The sequence below is a fragment of the Eptesicus fuscus genome, chromosome 10 (genome assembly GCF_027574615.1).
Source record: "Eptesicus fuscus isolate TK198812 chromosome 10, DD_ASM_mEF_20220401, whole genome shotgun sequence".
NCBI classification, from domain to species: Eukaryota; Metazoa; Chordata; class Mammalia; order Chiroptera; family Vespertilionidae; genus Eptesicus; species Eptesicus fuscus.
In genome coordinates, this window is record NC_072482.1 from 61,098,044 (window position 1) to 61,115,601 (window position 17,558).

The 17,558-nt window shown below is 42.8% G+C and overlaps 1 pseudogene; it reads left to right on the top strand.

Annotated features, from left to right (window-relative positions):
• Positions 1-3,167: 3,167 nt before the first annotated feature.
• LOC103284752 (60 kDa heat shock protein, mitochondrial-like) lies at positions 3,168-5,049 on the top strand (annotated as a pseudogene).
• The last annotated feature ends 12,509 nt before the right edge of the window (positions 5,050-17,558 follow it).

The window sequence follows — 17,558 nt, forward strand, 5'->3', positions numbered from 1 at the left end:
AACCCCTGCCCAAGGCTGGGCGCCTCCGCTGTCTTCCTCATCATGCAGGCACCTTCTCTGGGAGTTTCTCACATCTTCTCCTGTATCCGTTGTTGGAAAGAAGTTGATTATAAATGTAGCCTCCAACATTATAACTGAAATAGGAGGCAGGAAGATGAAGGCCATGTCTGGAATTGAACGGTGTCCCCAAAAGATTCATGTCAACCCAGAACCTTAGAATGTGACCCTATTTGGAAATAGGGTCTTTGCAGATATAATCAAGTTAAGGTGAGGCCACAGTGGATTAGGATGGGCCCTAAAGCCAATGATTGGTGTCCTTAAAAAAAAAAGGGAGGTTTAGTGACACATAATAGGAAGACGTCCGTGTGAGGACAGAGGCAGAAATTGGAATGATGCAGCTACAAAGAATGCCAAGGATTGCCCGTCACCCCCAAAAGCTAGGAGAGCGGCAAGGAATGGATTCTCCCTCACAGCCTCCGGGAAGAGCCAGCCCTGCTGACACCTTGATTTTGGGCTTCCGGCCTCCTGAACTGTGAGAGACTGAGACTAAGCCTGTGGTAGTAAGCCACCCACACTGCAGTCATCTGTTCCAACAACCCTAGGACACCAACCCAGGCTGCTTCAGAAGCTTCCCCAGTACATCGCTACAAGGCAAATGCTCTCCTCGGCACAGCTGTTTCCTGGACCTCGGAGGTCTCTCCCTAACCTGCCCAGTTTTCTCTGCGCACGTGGGGGGAAAAAAATGCTTCTTCAATAATGTATGTCAATTTTCTTTCAATTATGTGTAGCACAGGAGCTATTTGGTTTGTAAGGTGGAAAAAAAATCCCCACTCTATATTTTGTTCTGTTGTTTTTTTCCCAGCTCAATCAGGAGACTTTTCTTATTAGATTCACTGACTTGGTAACTAATGAGAATTGCCAGCCTTTGAAAAGCAATTACTTCTGAGTAAAACAAGCACTTCTCTGAAAGAGGCGGAAAAGGGCTGGACGTACTGTAAACAAGGTACCGTAGAGAGGGGTGCTGCCCTTTCTGCTTCTATCTTGCAAAACTGCCTCATCAAAGCCATCTGTACGAGAGGTGGCTGAAAGGGAAGGCCTTAAGTGGTCATGGACTCTATTTTCCAGCTTTCCAATGGGAACCACCAACTATGTAAATTAAGTTCCATTCAGTTGAAAAAGTAATTATTGCCCTAGCTGGTTTGGCTCAGTGGATTGAGCGTCGGACTGAAGGGTCCCAGGTTCGATTCCGGTCAAGGGCACATGCCCAGGTTGCAGGCTCGATCTCCAGTGGGGGGCATGCAGGAGGCAACCAATCAATGATTCTCTGTCATCACTGATGCTTCTATCTCTCTCTCCCTCTCCCTTCCTCTCTGAAGTCAATAAAAAGATATCAATTAGAAAAAAGAAAAGTAAGGAAAAGAAAAAATAATGATTGCATGCCTTCTATGCTAGGGGCTGGAGATGCAAAGACACCTCCCCCTCGGGAAAACCACAGCCCACAGAAGGTGGAGAAAGAACAATGGATTAGGGCTGAAGTGCGATGCGGAGGCATTTACCGGCTAAAGTGCTGGCCTGAAATGACTTTCCAGTGAAACACCCTGAATTGAACATGAATGTTTCTCTCTGCTCCGTCCTGAAAATACACTAAAATGAAAGTAGTAGGGAAAAGGCATAAACGGAAAAAGGCAAAGAGAATTGGGGAAGAGTCAGCAACAAATGAGAAACATCATCCGATTTGGTGGGGTGGAAAACAGAGGAAGAAGAGGAGCAGAGAAATCTGACTACCAAGTGCCTACGGGAGAACTGGAGACACCTGAACTAGGGGAGGTGGTGGGGGTAGGAGGTGAAAAACAAGGGGTTTGATTGAAATTCTGTTTAAGAAGAAACAATATCCCAAGTCCCTCAAAGCTAAGGGGCCACTTCCCCACCCAAGGAGGAGAGTCATTGTCGGAGAGCAGGACCAGGAGGGATGCAGCCCCAGCAGGGAGGGGCAAAGCGCTGTTCTGAGAGTGAACGCTGACATCTTCACCTCTGCCTCCAGCCCCACTCCCAGGAGGCTGACACCCGGGACACAGCCCTCACACAGGAGCTTAGTGGGTTCTCTCTGGAGAAAATAAATGGCCCCAAAGACAGGATATACAGATAATGACAGTTAGGGTTTCTGGAGAAAAAAAAAAAAAAAAAAAGGAAAAAAATCCAAGTCCTTGATGAATTATCCTATAGATCCCCACAACAAGCCCCCCCCTCCATGGACACTCAGAGCTTCAGTCAACCTTCTAGTGTTTAATGAACAGCTCAAGTTTCCTCAGACTCTTGAGGAAAGTTCTTAACATGGAAAATATAAATCAAAATAAGTGAGCAGCAAAAAGCTCAGCAGAAAGAGAAAAACCAGAAAACTAACAACATGGAAAATGCATCTCCAAACCAAGAAGAGCCTGCTATTAAAAAGGAATGTCGTTACAATAGCCAAGAAATAGAAACAACTTAGATGTCCACAGATACATGGTAAAGGAAACATGATGTACCACATAAAATGGAATACTAACCAGCCTTAAAAAAGAAGGAAATGCTGTCACACGTGGAACATGGGTGAATCTTGAGGACCTAATGCTAAGTAAAATAAACCAGTCACAGAAGGACAAACACTGCGTGACTCCGCTTTTATGAAGTGTCTACAGTAGTCAAACTCATGGCGGCAGAAAGCAGAATGGTGGTTGCCAGAGCCTGGAGGGAAGAGGAAATGGGAGAAGCTGTTCAATGAACATAGAGATTGTCATGCAAGATGAAAACATTTGTAGAGATTTTCTGTAAAATGCACGTAAAATTAACAATACTGTGTAGTGCATTTATAATTTTTTTTAAAAGGGTAGATTTCATATTATGTGTTCTTTACCACCATTAAAAAAAAAAAACTACAAATTTCAGCTCTGGCCCAAATGGGCTGTGTGATCTTAAGTTACTTGCTTTGCCCTTTTATAAAGTGTAGGTAAATAACTACCTTGCTGAAGTGTTGTGGGCATTCAAGTACATAATGTACACAAAACACTAAAGCCAGCAGGAGAGAAAACAACAACAAAAAAGAACGTTGAGAGAATGATATAAAATTCACGGGCCTTAAAAATATGACAGCAGAGCCCTCACTGCTGACAGCCTGCCTCGCTGCTTGCATGCCCAGCTGCTGGCCCACAGCAAGGCTTCGATTACATGAAGTCCTTTGACAGATTAGGCCAGTGTCCAGGGCAAGGGCTTATGGGAAAGATGTAAAATTTGGTGCAGATGCCCAAGCCTTAATGCTTCAACTGTGTAGACCTTTTAGCCAATGCTGTAGTCATTACTATGTGGCCAAAGGCAAGAACAGTGATTATTAGGTAGAGTTGGGGAAATCCCAAAGTAGCAACAAGTTGGTATGACTGTTGCAAAGTCCATTGACTTGAAAGATAACAATATTGGCACTGAACTTGTTCAAGAAATTGCCAATAATACAAATGAAGAGGCTGGGGATGGCACCATTATTGCTACTGTACTGGCACACTCCGCGGTCAAGGAAGGCTTTGGGAAGATTAGCAAAGTTGCTTATGCAGTGGAACTTAGGAGAGGTGTGATGTTAGCTATTGATGCTGTAATTGCTGAATGTAAGAAGCAGTCTAAACCTGAAGAAGTTGCTCAGGTTGCTACAATTTCTGCAAGTGGAGACAAAGAAATTGGCAACATCCCTTCTGATGCAATGAAAACGTTTGGAAGAAAGGGCGCCATCACAGTAAAGGGTGAAAAAACACTGAACGATGAATTAGAAATTATTGAAGGCATGAAGTTTGATCAAGTTTATATTTCTCCATATTTTACACAGCAAAAGGTCAGAAATGTGAATTCAAAGATGCCTATGTTCTATTGAGTGAAAAGAAAATTTCTACTGTCCAGTCCCTTGTACCTGCTCTTGAAATTGCCAATGCTCACTTTAAGCCCTTGGTCATAATTGCTGAAGGTGTTGAGGGAGAAATTCCAGGTACACTTATTTTTTTTAAATCCTCACCCAAGAATATGTTTTTATTGATTTTGAGAGAGATAGATAGAGAGATAGATAGATAGATAGATAGAGAGAGAAACATCATGTGAGACAAACATTGACCAGCTGTCTCTGGTACGTGTCTCAACTGGAGATCGATCCCACAACCTAGATATGTGACCTTTTGAGCCGCCAACTGAGCCACCTGGCCAGGGTTACGTACACTTGTTTTGAATAGGCTAAAAGGTGGTCTTCAGATTGTAATAGTCAAAGCTCCAGGTTGTGGTGACAATAGAAAGAACCATATTAAAGACATGGCTAGTGCTAATGGTGATGCAGTGCCTGGAGAAGAAAAATTTGCTCTGTAAATCTTGAAGATGTTCATCTTCATGACTTAGCAAAAGTTGGAAAGTCATTGTGACGAAAGATGATGCTATGCTCTTGAAAGGAAAAGATGACAAGGCTCAAACTGAAATGATTAAGAAATCATTGAGCAGTTAGATATCACAACCAGTGAATATGAAAAAGAAAAACTAAATGGACATCTGGCAAAACTCTCAGATGGAGTAGCTGTGCTGCAGGTGGGTGGGACAAGTGATGTTGAAGTGAATGAAAAGACAGAGCGAATGAATAAGGCATTATTTTGGGAGGGGGCTGTGCCCTGCTTTGGTGCATTCCAGCCTGGGACTCATTAACACCAGCTAATGAACGTAAAAAAAAAAATTAATATAGAAACTGTTTTTAAAAACACTCAAAATTCCTGCAGTGATCATTGCTAAGAATGCAGGTGTTGAGGGACCAGTGATAGTCGAGGAAATTATGCAAAGTTCCTCAGAAGTTGTTTATGACTCTGTGCTTGGAGATTTTGTGAATACGGTGGAAAAGGAATCATTGCTCCAACGAAGGCTGTAAGAACTGCTTTATTGGATGCTGCGGGAGTGGCCTCTCTGTTAACAACAGCAGATGTTGTAGTCACAGAAATCCCTGAGGACGAGAAAGACACTGGAATGGGCAGAATAGGTGGGATGGGAGGTGGTGTGTTCTAATCCTGGAATAGTGCGTTACTGTTATCAATGAGAACTGTGAGAGGAAGAAGCTGAAGGGAGTGCTCATTACCTATAACCTCAGAGAGGTCAGTTGAACTTTGCATAATTTCCTCGACTATCAATGGTCCCTCAACACCTGCATTCTTAGCAATGGTCACTGCAGGAATTTTGAGTGTTTTTAAAATGACTAAAGAAAAGGCTGGCTGATGTTTAAGAAAATCACTATAACCACCAGTTACTGGCTTCCATTGACACCATCCAATGGTTTACTGCCGTCGTTTTGTATTTTTTAATGAAAAGACATTTGTACATTCCTGATAACTTAGTACAAGGGCCATGTACTAATGTACTGCTTTGAACTTAAAAAAACGGAGGCATTTTCCCTGCTATTCTGTGAAGTCGGGATTTTAGTGCTTGCCATCACCTGGTGAGAAGTGAAGAAGCAGTCCTTCTGTGCACAAGGTAGGGAAATGTCCGGTTATGTTGCAACTTTTGTGTAATAAAAATTTGTTTTAAAGTTAAAAAAATATGATGGAAATAAATATTGAACTAAGTGATGATTTAGTCACGTGGAAAATGGTATTCAGAGAAGTTTTACAATTCTGTTGGAGAATTTATAAAGAATTTGTGGTAATGATATAAAAAATTAGCTAAAAAAGAAAAGTTTATTAATATCTATGAGAAAATAAAGTTGTACAAGGAAAATATGTAATTTTATTATAGTATTTGGCAAGGCAGTGGATGACAATTAAGTGATCAAAATAATGTCAACACTAAACACTAACTGAAAATGTGGGCATTGTGCTAAGTGAAACCAGTCAGGTAGAGAAAGACACAGAGCATATGATCTCACTTATATGTGGAATCTAAAAGAACAGACAAAACAAAATGAAACAAAAAATAAGCTCATAGATACAGACTGGTGGTGCCAGAGGGAAGGAGGTTAGAGATTGGGTAAATTAGGTGAACAGGTCGAAAGGTACAAAACTTCCAATTATAAAAATAAATAAGTCATGAGGACATAATGTACAGCACGGTGACCATAGTTAATGCTGTATTGTATATTTGAACGTTGTTAAGAGAGTAAATATTTTAAAATATATATATTTTATTGATTTTTTTTTTTTTTACAGAGAGGAAGGGAGAAGGATAGAGAGTTAGAAACATCGATGAGAGAGAAACATCGATCAGCTGCCTCCTGCACACCCCCTACTGGGGATGTGCCCGCAACCAAGGTATATGCCCTTGACTGGAATCGAACCTGGGACCTTTCAGTCCGCAGGCTGATGCTCTATCCACTGAGCCAAACCAGTTAGGGCAAGAGAGTAAATCTTAAAAGTTATCATCATAAGAAAAAAGCCTACCAATTTTTTGTAACTGTATATGGTGACAGACGGTGACTGAACTTATTGGGGTGATCATGTCACAATGTTTATAAATATTGAATCATTATGTTATACACTCGAAACTGATGTAATGTTTTATGTCAAGTATTCCTCAGCTAAAAAAATAAAATTAAAAATAATGCAAACACTTAACACTAACTGAAAATGTGCTATCATTAAACTGTGAGGTTGGAAGGAGGGAAAGTGGTAGTGGAGTATAAGAGTGTTAAGTCCTCATAATCGAAAGTCAGTAACTAATGCATAAAGTTGATAAATCAGGGAATAATGGTTTAAAAACTACTTAGCACTGAATGGGCCCCCAATTCATAAGAAATAACTGAAAGAGTTGAGAATGCTTTTTCCTGGGGAGCTGGACTCAAGCTGGGATTGGGGGACAGCCAGAATATAAACTCTGTAGTATCATGTGACTTTTTAAATTATGTAAAAGTCTGACTTTGGTAAAAAGAAATAAAAAGGAAAGCTTAATAAAAGGAGGTCATACTGAGAAAGACATGATTAACTTTATTTGAAATGTGCTCGGTGTATTAGCTCAGGCTGCATAACAACACACTCTGGACTCAGTGGCTTGAACAACCGACATTGATTTTCTGGCAGTTCTGCAGACTGGAAGTTGGAGATCAGGATGTCAGCAGATCAGGCTGGTGTCTGGTGAGGCCTCTCTTCCTGGCTTGTAGATGGCTGCCTTCTCACTGTATCCTCACATGACCTCTTCTCGGTGTATGCTCAGGGAGCAAAAGAAAGAACAAGACAGCAAGCTCTCTGGTTTCTCCTGTCACTAATCCCATCACGAGGGTCCCACCTTCGTGACCTCTTCTAACCCTAAGGCCCTCCCAAAGGCTCATCTCCAAATATCATCATTTCAGCATTAGGGCTTAAACATGAATTCTGTGTGTGGGGTGGAGGGTGAGGGGCACAATTCAGTCCATTGTGCTCAGTAAATCTTCTTAGAGGAGGTGACATTTCAACTGGTACTAAGAGTGGACAAGCAGAAAAGGGGGGTTTTTCAGAGAGGGAAGGAGGAAAAAGGTAGAGTGGCATGGGATGGCCTGGGGTGTGCCTCTTTCCACTCATGGCTTTCATCCTGTGAGAGGGATTTCCTGAAGCAGAAACCTAGACATTCTTTGCCTCTTGTCCTCACAAGCCCTGGGGAGGTGGAGTCTCCCCTCCCCATCTTACCTCTGAGGGGAGCCGTGCTTCCTGTGAGCTGAGCTGTGCAGGTGGAGACAGCTTGCCCCTGTCCATCCAATGAGCGCTGAGCTCACTGGATGACCCGCTGCTGGCTAACAGACCTGAACCACATCCTCCAGCTTAGCCTCACTCAGCAATAGGGATCTGTACCTTGATCTGCCACTTCTTTTATTTCTTCATTCTTTTATAGAGTTGTAACTTGTCTTGGTCACTAGAGAAACAAAGGCTCCTCTGGGCATCCAGTGGTCATTTATGCCCATTTACAAATCTTTGACAATTTTTCCTAATAGTCTTTACTAATCCTTTGTCCCCAGAATTCTGCATAGGAGAATAAACTCCTGGTAGAGATTACACATTTTAGTTTACAATATTGGCTCAAAGATGGAGAATTGAATAAGGCAAGAGCAAACAATTTCTTAAAATTTTTATTGAATTCATTGGGGTGACATTGGTTAATAAAATTATATAGGTTTCTGGTGTACAATTCTATAATACATCATTTGTATTTTGCATTGTGTGTTCACCAGCCCTAGTCAAGTCTCCTTCCATCACCATTTATCTCCCCTTTACCCTCTTCTATACCCCTCACCCCTTCTTTCCTCTGGCAATCACCATACTGTTGTCTGTGTCCATGTGTCTTTTTTTTCTCCTTTGCTTAATTTCTTCACCCTTCTCACCCAGCCCCACCCCCTGACATCTGTCAGTCTGTTTTCTCCACTTCGGTAGTTTATTTTGTTCATTAGCTTTCACACATAAGTGAAATCGTATGGTACTGTATTTTTCCATGTATAAGACGCTATTTTTTTTCTAAAGTGGTTAGACTGAAAATCGAGGGGTGTCTTATACGTGAAAGTCAGCCAAGGAGGGAGCCCCGAAGGTGCGTAGTTGCCCATACCTTGTCAAATAGGCTTCCTCCAGTCATGAGCCTTATTGTTCTTGATGTCAGCTGATGCCGTAATTGGAGGTGGAGGTGGAGGTGGAGAGTGTGCAGATGCAACAGGGATGGGAGCATTCTGAGCTTGTAAAGATGTAAAAAAATAAAAAGATAAATACTGGTAAGCGATTGTCTTACTCTGCAAAATTCAAACTGAATGTAATCAGCTATGCAAAAGAGCATGGAAATAGAACTTCAGAGAGACAATTTGGACCTCTTCCCACTGAGTGTATGATCAGACAGTGGAGAAAACAGGAAGAACAACTCCTTAAGATGCCTAAAAAGAAGTCCCTAAGAGGAAAACCAGCAAAATGTTTAAAATAGTTGATTTCTTAACTTTGAGTTGGAAAAGTGTGGGGTGTCTTATACATGGGGGCGTCTTATACACTGAAAAATACAGTATCTGTTTGTCTCTGACTGGCTTAATTTATTTCAAAAACAATAGTTGTGTTGTCTCCAGTTTCTCCTCTGGTATTTATTAAAATGTCTCCAAACTTGATAACAAGCCACTAATGAGACAGTGGCTTCTAATCATATGGAAATTTCAATTCATTTTCTAATAGCGACTTTTAAAAAAATATCAGAAATGATCACTTAACAAAGAGGAAACTATTACCTTGAGAGGAACTACCTGTAATTCTATATACTTAGAAGAGCTTTTTTGTCTGAGCTTAAAAACAGGAATAATAATAATAATAATTAAAAAAACAGTTAATAGACAAAATCCTTGGGGAAAATATTTTGAAATCAAAGTATTTACTCAATCAGAAAGGTAGCAGCTAAACATGGCAGATTGCCATAGATAAGTTTTGCGAAGAATCTCCAAATTAAACTTTTTGCACGAGAGAAACCACATTTTGAAAAAGTGGTAAAATATACAGTCTAGTCTTTCTTCCATCAGCAGGTCACCCGGAGTTGACTGTCTGCTGGTCTCACAGAGCAATGAGCAAGACAATCTTTTTTAGGTATTAGTTACTTTACAGAATAACTGGGTGGCCAGTATTGTGATCTGTAGGGAGCGGCTATAGGGTTAAGCCTCCGAGTGAACTGTGGCAGAACTACAAACAAGTCCCAGCTTAGAGGGCACAGCCCCCTTAGCATAATTAAGCTTGACCTATGGCCGCCCCCTAGATCCTTCCTAGGTAGCTAATGGGCTGTGGGAGGTGCAGCAAGTGCTGCCAAAACAAGTGAAACTCACAAGAACATTGTAACTCTGTTGACCACTACCTTGTTTTTCTCTGACTATAAAATAAAGCCTCAGCTTGCTGGCTGGATCCTTCTCTGTGGCCTCATCCAGGCACAGGAGATCCACCGTGCCCCAGCTATAGTCTCTTTGTCTGTCTTTTCTTTAATCCACCACCGCCCCCCCCCCCCCCCCCACTCAGGCTCACCAAAACCTTGGCTGTGCTGGCACGGTACAGTGATCCTCCATGTAACGGTGAGAATAAAAGTGGCAAGATATACATAACCTAAAACTTAGCATTTTAACCATTTTTAAGTGTACAATTCAGTGGCATTAAGTACATTCCCAATGTTGTGCAGCCACCACTGCTGTCTGTTTCCAGAACTTTGTCATCATCTCGAACTGAAGCTCAGCATCTATTCAACAGTAGCTTTTCATTCCCCCTACACTGGCCTTGGTAATTTCTGTTCTTTCTGACCCCGTGAATGTGTCTAGTCTGGGTACCTCATAAAAGTGGAAGCAGACATTTGTCCTTTTGTGTCTGGCTTATTTCACTTGGCTAGATGTCTTCAACGCTCATCCATGATGCAACATGAAGAGTCACATTTTATAAAAACAAGCCAAAGTCCCAAAGAAGATGAGGCAAGAAAAGGAAACCCTTCCCACCTAGTTTAGTGGCTCAGCCCTCCACCTGCCCCCTTGGGGACCAATCTTACTGAAGGAAGTTACTCCTCACCTTCAGATGCAGGGGCGCCGTGATTTCCTTTGTGTCACTTTCATTTCCCACGTCATCAAACAGTGTTGAGAGAGGCCCTTCCTTTAGCCCTTTGCTAAACTCACATATAATCCCATACACTTTGGGGTCAGGAAAAAAGTCTTGGACTTGATGTGACCTTGGGTGATTCAGTTAACCTCTATGACCTTTAGCTGTCCGTGAAATGGAGATAAGAAAAGCCATGGCCTGACAGAGTTGTTGAGAGAATTGAAAGATAAATCAAAGTGCTCTGCAAACTGCGAACTATTATACAAATATCAAGTCAGGCTGATCAGAGCAGGCCCTTGTGGGCACGTGAATAAACTGCGGTCCTTTCCCACAAAGCTGCCCTGTTTTCAAACATGAGCCTTACCCTTTAGGTAAGAACAGTCCCTAACAGGGCCTACAGAACAGCGAGACAACAACCAGGGTGGCGGCGGTATCCGTTATACACGAGACAGTTTTCCTCCTGCAGTCTCACTGTTACATTGAGGATCACAACACCGGCCACTCAGTTATTATATAAAGTAACTAATACCTTAAAAAATACTGTCCTACTCATTGATCTGTGAGACCAGCAGACAGTCAACTCTGGATGACCCGCTGATGGCGAAAGGACTAGAATGGATAACTGTGCCCCCAGAGAAGCAGACTCTCATTTTGCCAATTGGTTCAATCTGCCCACCACTATCTGTCCTGAGTCGCTAATGAGTGGCAAAATTGACTGCTCTCACCTCTTCTCCCAGCAAGGGCTGGCTTCTAGTGGAAGTGCTAATGAGTCCTGTCACTCTTCTCAGCAGGAGGTCAAGGAGAAGTAAGAGTCCTGAATAATCCACTCACTATGGCAGAATATTCCAGAACCAGCTATCAAATGGGAACAACCATCCTCTCCCCAGCTTCTCCTGCTTGGTCAGAAGCCTCCAGATTCTGCTTTTTCACCGGGATCAACACAAGTATCTCAGTGTGTCAACCTTCATACCGTCAACATGTTTAGACCAGAGAGGGACTCGGTGACTTGATTTACTTGACCACTGGCCCCTCAGAAAGCAGAGAGGGAGCCCATCCTCTGGGCTATGTCTCCTCCACCATTCTTCAGCCTCTTTCCCCAGCAGATAAGGTAATAGCTACTCTAGAAATGCTGAAAACAATGGACGTGCACAGGGTAAAAGAATTGCTAATAACCCAATTTTAAGTGGAAAAGGTTGGAGAGTCCCACAAAACAGGTCAGAACTCGAGCTTTGCTGCAAGTATGCTGGAATGTGTGTGGACACGCTGCCAGAAAAGGCATGAAAGGATGCAGGTCAGACTGGGACAGCCTTCACCATGGGGCGGTGGGTGATGGGGAGTGGAGATGCAACTGTCAAATGTCATGTCAGCTTCCTCCCTGTCTGATCTGTAATAACAAGCATGGATAACTTTTGTATTAAAAAAAATTCAATAATGTGAAAGAGAATAAACGATCTAGGCTTTTTCTTGTTGAACAACAGTATTTCATATCCTGTAAAACTCCTCATTTTATAGCAGAGATGAATCGCTCCCAGTCTCCTGAGATCCTAGCAGTGGTCGGCAAACTCATTAGTCAACAGAGCCAAATATCAACAGTACAACGATTGAAATTTCTTTTGAGATCCAAATTTTTTAAACTTAAACTTCTTCTAATGCCACTTCTTCAAAATAGACTCGCCCAGGCTGTGGTATTTTGTGGAAGAGCCACACTCAAGGGGCCAAAAAGCCGCATGTGGCTCGCGAGCTGCAGTTTGCCGACCACGGGCCTAGACCATGAGGGTGGCTGGGTTTGCCTCTTTCTAGGTAAAAGAAAGAATGTATTTCAAAATAAAATCGGTTCTTTTATGACACCCCAAGGCCCCAGTTATCTAAAAAGAGGGTGCTGGAGGTTGGAAGCCTGGCTAGGGTTAGACAGTGAGGAGCTGTGTGGCCTGTGGTCACAGTCCCCGGTTGGCGTTGGCCTGGCCTGTCAGCCGCCAGGCATTGTAAGGACACTGAGCTATTGGTGCAACCTCCAGGCAGTTACTGATGCAGTTAAGTTGCTGTGGCCTTTTGCAGCAGCTTTACAGCTGGAAGGCACGTTGGGAGCCAGCAATGACAAACTTGGTTCATTCCGAGGAAGCAAAGGGCCCATTATGAAGTTCCTCCTGCCCCGGGTTTCCTCTACCTGCGAGACGCAGCCTTGGGACTCGTTATAAATTCAGCTATAAACCAAGCATGTGCACATATCCGTTGCCTCAGAGCCCATCTTCTACGGGAATCTCATAGCCCATCTTACAATCCTTTCTATTAAATGAGCTTCATGCAATTCTGCAGGGAGAAGTAATAGACAAGTAATATTCATAATAGACATTTTTATAATTCAGGGAAGGAACTCATGAATATTATTGGATGACACATCCTTCCCACCAAAGGTGACAGCAAACAGATTAAAACAAAATCTACACTGCTCTTCTGTCTCATGGCTCTAGAGAGTGCTGAGCCAAACCACGCCTCTTGGAGCAGGACAGCAACATCAGTGATGTGGTGCAGCAATCAGTCCAGTCTTCCAACAGCAACACCACCAGAGGAGTCCTGACATAGATGCTAGACCAAGAACATTGAGGATGAGGCAAGAAAAAGTAGGGACTCCAAGGACAGTGCAGGTGTTTAAACTGTATGTAAAGGGATTAAGTTGAAAACAAAGACCCTTCCTGATGGCAAATGTTAAACTGTGGTCTAGACCAGGAATCACTGGAGATAACCTCCTTTTTTTCCCCTCTGTGTTGCTATAGGTCACTCCTTGCCTGCAGGGATTGAAAGCACTGGAGCTTTAAGGACTCTTCTTGTTTTGGTCCCTAAGACTTTCTCCCTTTCTGGCTTCCCAGCATTCATCTTCCATTTGTTGTCAGTGATTCATGTATGGCCTTGGCTTCCTGTGCAGGGCAATGCATGCTCTGTTCTGCTCTGAAGAATTAGAAAGGACACAAATGCCTCAGGGTTCCAAGAAGGTCCCTTATGATTTCTTTTACCTCCATCCACAGGCATGAGTTACCAAGATGTGGCATTTCCAAATTTATCATCCCTTTTCCAACTTTTCCCCAAAATACATTTTTGCCCCTTACAGTCCGCTTGGCCTGACATCACATGTTGAATGAGTCAGAGCTGTCTGACTTAAATGCAGCTAACACTAAAATTGTGTTATCGATTTCTGATGCTCTCTTTGCTTTCCCTTGCTGTTGGTTTGTGAAAGTTGGTTCAACTAATATTACTCTAAAGATGTAACGCTGGCATTGGCTCTGTCTCTTCTCCTACTTTGCCTGGCTTACTATAATTTATTGGAGTTACTTACGTCAAAAATTTTTTTAAGATTTCAAATAATGGATTTTTTCATTCTAAAATAGTTCTAAATGTTCTCCAGTCTCCTGTCTACCATAGAGCACATCCATGCTGATCTGATGTATTCCTGCTGAAATGCATAGGGTATTAGCAGCCCAGTATTGATAGTATAAAGGTGTGAGCACCGGGAGGCCCAGGAGAAATCCTGGCTCCATTACCACTATGTTCCTGATTCCAGGCAAGTTGTTCATTTTCTTTGGACCTCAGTTTCCTCATTTATAAATGCAGCTCTTTGCATTTATCTCACAGGGGTTTTGTGAAGCTCAAATGAGATTATGTAGGTAGGGGTGGTTTGTTAATATTATTACTATTATTCTCTGACTCCCCTACTCAACTCTCTCTTTAATTGGAAACACACCCAGATAAGGGCAGAATGGTCTTACGGGGGCCATGGGAAGGCCCTGGGCATGGAAAAGGCTTTGATGTCTCCTTCTTAGTCTCCTGGCTAATGTCATCTCATCTTTCAGGACCCTGTCTAAAAAAAATCACCTCCTTGAGAAGGCGCCCCCCCACCTTGAGTTCTCCAGGTCAGCAAAGGCTTGCCTTTCTTTGTTTTCCAACTGTATTTACCATACATTTCTCTCCAACTATGAAATGCAGGAACCAGAAAACCCGTGGTGAATTCAATATTTAGGAGTTTAATGCCTTAAATGACAATATAGATTGGGGAGTAGAGGTTATAAATGACTCTATTACACTAGTTATTACATTCACTAAAATAAACTAATAAAGATGGCATCTTAGACAAAGAGACTAATAATACCATTTACACATCCTGCATTAGTGGTAAAGTATATTGTATGATTAACAACCGTTTTGTTAAGATAAAACTCTTTAGGCTCTTCCATCCTTGGCTGTTTCAATGGAACACTTTAAAATGAAAACTTGACATTCTTATAGATATTATACCCAATAAAAAGAACTCACTTTCCCATCTACTTTGCCCCTCAAATATGCAATGTTTTTCCTTTCCTTTTTTTGTTGTTGTTTGTTGTTGTTGTTAATCCTCACCTGAGGATATTTTTTCCATTGATTTTTAGAAAGAGTGGGAGGGAGGGAAGGGGAGAGAAAGAGAAAATCATCGATGCAAGAGAGATGTATCAATTGGTTGTCTTCTGCACGTGCCCCAACTGGGGTCAGGGGATGGAACTTGCAACCCAGGTACATGCTCTTGATCAGGAATTGAACCTGAGACCCTTCAGTGCACAGGCCGACACTCTAACCACTGAGCCCTGAGCCTCACTGGCCAAGGCTCAATGCTTTTCTGATGTTATTATATCTTGAAGTCGTTGGCTCCTGACTTCCAGTTCTCACTAATTTAAAATCAGTTGGAAAACTAAGAAGCTTAGCTGCCCAGAAGGTCTCAACTCCCTCCCCTCTTGCACAAGGTCATTTAGCTGTGGCTAACTTGATGCACATCCCTTCTTTAGCCTTTCTGGTAAACGTTTTCACTTCTCTCCCTCCTGAGGGAGCTCCTGATTTCCCTGCTGTCTCCCCCAACATGGCAATGAAAATGTGTTCATTTTGACTTTGCCAGTTCACAATATCTCCCTTGTTCAGTCTCTGTCCCGAATTCTATCCCCTCCCACTGTCCGAATCTAATGACCTCAAAATGGGAACGATTCAATGTATAGATACTAGAACTGGAATTCCTAAGATGTATTCTAGAATTTCATGGAAGGGGGCTGAGATTCTGGAGAATTATCATGGCAATCACCTCACCCACACTCTGGGAGCTTCTTATGCACCAAAAGTTTTACACACCCTGACACACAAGGAGGCCCTTGATCCATATTGGGTCGCATGAGGGTCACATGCTTGCCAAGAGACCACTTTCACGCCCGGTCTACTTGTCCATTTCAGTAAGGTAAAACGAACTTTCTTGGATGTCCTCTTCCCAATTATGATTTCAACTACTAAATTAGAAAGCTGTACATCGAGCTACAGAAGGGCAGAGGAGGGAAGAAAGTGAAGGAGCTAAATAAAGATAAAGTCCTAACGGTAGGAGGGGCAGGAGGAGAACCAGGCTGGCCAGGGAGTCTTTGGAGTGTAGCCCAGGATGCCAGGAGAGGGTGGTGCCTTCCAGGGGAAAACTTCAGAAATGTACCCCGCCTCTCTTGCTGTCTGTTGTCACAGTGAGGGCTGCAGGGATTTGGACCATCCTTCCAGCTGACGAAGCCGTATTGGATGCCTGGGTGTGGCCCGTGTTTGGAGTTGGAAGCCCAGGACCAATGTGTCTTCATGGATTGTACTGCCACATCCCTCCCCAACTCTTCCCCAAGGTCCAGTCTGACAGCTTCTTGTGAAGCCATTAGTACAAATGCTCACTCTGAGTTCTGAGTTACCTCAGCTGGGCTACCCAGTGCCAAGGCATGCACAATTACAACCTCTCTACCCAGCGTGAATGCCCTCTGGGGGCAGGAGCAGACTATTTTTATGGGAACTAGCAATACTGTCCTACTTTTTCTCTTACACATGAAACAGAGGAAAAAGCTCAAAGAAGCCAAGTTTCAGGACAACGTTATTCTGTCAGTAAAAGCAGACTGTGCCAGAGTAGGGTGGTGTGCAGGGAGAGGGCCAAAGATGGTAAGACTCTTGGCACTGGGACAATGGGAATCAAATATTCATAGAGAAACTACTTATCTTCTCTACTGCAGGTCTTGAAAACTTCCCAGTTAACCACAGCAAATTTGTGGTTATTTTCACAACCTAATTAATGCATTGAGTCATGTTAGTCAAAGGTCATAGAGAAAAAATAATGTCCCACAGAGTCTAGGTACTCCAAGGCCACATCAAAATACCAGACCTACTTTTATCAGGTGTCAACTCAGTGAAACAATTGACTTGACTCATTTAAAAAAAAATTAATAGACTTTATTTTTTAGAAAAGTTTTATGTTTGCAGAAAAATTGAGCAGAAAGTAGAGTTCCTATAGTCCCCATCCCTCACCACCCCCTCCACAGTTTCCTTTCTTAACTAATATCCTGCATTAGTGCAGTACATTTGTTACAATTGATAAGCCAATATTGATATTATACACTGAGTGGCCAGATTATTATGATCTCTGAACGCATAATAATCTGGCCACTCAGTGTATATCCTATATAATAAAAGGCTAATATGCAAATTGTCCCCTCAACCAGGAGTCTGACCAGCAGGCAGGCCGGCTGGCCAACCACCCATGTCCCCTCCCCCTGGCCAGGCTAGCCAGACCCCACCCATGCACGAATTCATGCACCGGGCCTCCAATATATATATATATATATATATATATATATATATATATATATATATATATATATATATACTAGTGTTCCCGTTGCAGGAAAAATCCTGCAATAGGATTTCCTGCTGCACTCTACCCCACCTCCGCTCCTCCCTTGTCACCCGCCCTGCCTTCTCGGCCAGCCCGCCTGCTTTTCCCTTCACCCCCGGCCCTGCCTTCACTCCTCCCTTCTCCTCCCCCCAGCTTGCTTGCTTCTCTGAAGCTTTACTCCCTTCTGCAGCTCTTGGCTTCTTTCAACACTGTCTTGATATGCAAATCAGCCGCCATCTTTGTTGGGGTAATTTGCATATTCATTCTGATTGGTTGGTGGGCATGGATTGGCTGGTGGGTGTGGCGAAGGTGCGGTCAATTTGCATATTTGTCTATTATTAGAT